Here is a 2,733-nt window from a genome sequence, read left to right on the forward strand (position 1 = left end):
GGATGAAATCCACCCAACTATATTTATTCTGCAGCTGTTCCGGAAAAAAACCTTGCCCATGAAAATCTGCTCCATTTCAGACTTTTTGCTATGGAAATAAGGGTATTTTATACCTGTTGGAAAATTGACAGCCCAGCTTTGAGTCCTGAGCACCACACAAAGGGGTGAGCTCCTGTTACTTGCCTCAGCTCCTATCGTTCGAAAACATGCAAACCCAAACAGATAAATAGGTACCACTTTGGTGGGAAGGTAACAGCCTTCGGTATGCTTTTGGCTGTAGCCATGCTGGCCATGTGACCACAGAAAATGTCTTCTGACATTTATACATACATGAGTCTCTATGTCAGCCATTTTGTGGCAGTGCTTATGGGTCTTTCAGATTGCAAACCTATTTGCTACCTTTGCAAATTTGCTTTGCTCCATCGTAAGTCAACTCTGGCAGATAATTTAATAATGGCTAATTTTTTGTCTGATTCTAAGCTTGCTCCAAATGAGAACTATTTATGGGATCCTCACCAAGAGAAAAGAAAACCATTTAAATGTTGTGATCTCGGTTCAGTCTGCTTCCATACATAAAATCCCATCGAAACCCTTAGACCACAACTCACCTTCTTTATGGACTGTAGCCAGTTCTTCCATTGTTACCTGCAAAGACCTATTGTAAGATCAAGCATTTAAAAACTCATCTGTCAGGCTGTCAATTTCGGCCTCATAGCTGTGAAGCCAGCAGAGATAGCCTGGCATGCTTGCTTCAGAGATGGGAGATATTATATTCCCCATCTGTCAAGCAGCAGGATCCATATTAACTTCAAAGGTTAATGGCCACAGTTTCCCTACCAAACATCCTGCAGATGTAAGAGGACCAAAATTCTCATCATCTGCAGCTGGCAAGCACCCTTACAGTACAGGGGTGGAAAGGATGGGAATGTTGGTACCAACATAGTTAGGTGAAGGCTATTGTAGGACATGTTTGATAAAGTTCTACAATCCGACACTCCAACCAACTTTTCTCAAACAATTCATTTTATCTCTCTTCAAGTGAAAAGACAATTGCAACACAGGAAGCAACATAAAAACGCCAGTCTTCCCAAGGATCTTGAATGTTTTGGAAATACTTCACAGATCTCCACTAGCCATTTCCCTTCAATCCCATATTGAGTAGAGTGGTCTGAAAAGGACTCTATGGATATTCAGTTACTCACAAACAAGAACCCTACTTCATTAGAGAAGCCTCCAGTATCTAAAGAATTTTAGAGCTCTTCAGATCTTTCTACCTAATCCAGGAAGATCAGAAGTAGAAGGGGTAGGACCGTGAGAATGTCTGCCACCTTCTAATCAAGATGGAATTCCTTTGGAAGTAAAGCCTATTTAGTCATACATTCAACAGATTTTGCAATTTCCATTCTCTAGACCAGGGGTCTTCAAACGTGGCCCTTTTAAGACTTGTGGACTTCACCTCCCAGAATTCCTCAGCCATCATGGCTGGTTGAGGAATTCTGGGAATTGAAGTCCACAGGTTGCTAAGCTTGTAGACCCCTGCTCTAGACATACCAAACAGTTAATTGATCACAAGTTTTAATTGCCTTAGTACAGGTCCTGTGAAATGAGATTTTTTTTAAAGAGAAAAACTATGAGGATCAATATTTGAAACAAATAACTAGTAGCACACCTAGTCTTATTTCATCCAAAGAGAAATATCTCCCTTAAGGTGGCAGCCATAGAACACAGCCATTCTTAATTTTAATGCAAACAAAATGTTGCTTCTGTAATACAATGTTATGTGTATGCAGATTTAAGCTGCAGAAGTTAAATTACAACAGACTCCTATCAAAAAAAGCATCTCCTGTTTTACTGCAGCTCTATTTTTTTTTTTAACAAAGCCCTGTACACTCCTAATCTTGCATCACATGGACAAAAAATAAACAGCGTCGTCTGTCATCTTACTGAATGCATCGTCTCAGCAAATTGCTGCTTGTCAAACAGTTTCACTCAGCAAAAAAAAAAAAAAATCAGAAAAGCAAGGAGCCAATTCCTCTCCTGTCAAAAACAACAAAGAGTAGAAGGCAATTTTCAGAAATCCAGAGAGGAAATGCAGAATCAAAGCAACTGATTATCATGCTGCAGGACCAGCCCTTAAGTCATTTGCCCCAACAGTTCAGCTTTCACTTTTCTCGTGGGGAGTTTTATTTTATTTTTTTTAAAGGGCTCCAAAACATGGGCAGCTTTTCAAACCTGGAACTTTAGAGTGGTAGCTACCAATGTCCCTCAGCTGGGTTTAAGCCACTAGTCTCTCAACCCAGCCTCCTTTACAAGATTGCTGTGGTGCTGGGGGGGGGGCAGGGTGTCATTATTTATGCCTTTAAAATGATAAATCGTAGTTATTGTAACCGGGTGAAAATAGCAGACATACATTTATCCTGACTCGTGATTCAACCATTTTTTAACAGACCTGATAGATTAAAACTGCACACCATTCCAATCAACACAGGTTGGAAAACTAGTAAAGATAAATACAGTTTGAAGTACAGTGTGTTTTTGGTTAAAGGAAGCTACGAGACTTGGGTTTGGCAAAAGAAAAGAAGAAATAAGGGAGACGTGTTAGCAGTGTTCCAGTATCTGAGGGGCTGCCACAAGGCAGAGGGGGCCAGGTTGTTCACCAGAGCACCAGAGGGAAGGCGGGGAAACAATGGTTGGAAACTGATCAAAGAGAGATACAACCTGGAATTAAGGAGA

This window comes from Crotalus tigris, unplaced genomic scaffold (genome assembly GCF_016545835.1).
Source record: "Crotalus tigris isolate CLP2741 ecotype Arizona unplaced genomic scaffold, ASM1654583v1 scf7180000019068.10715455, whole genome shotgun sequence".
Lineage (NCBI taxonomy): Eukaryota > Metazoa > Chordata > Lepidosauria > Squamata > Viperidae > Crotalus > Crotalus tigris.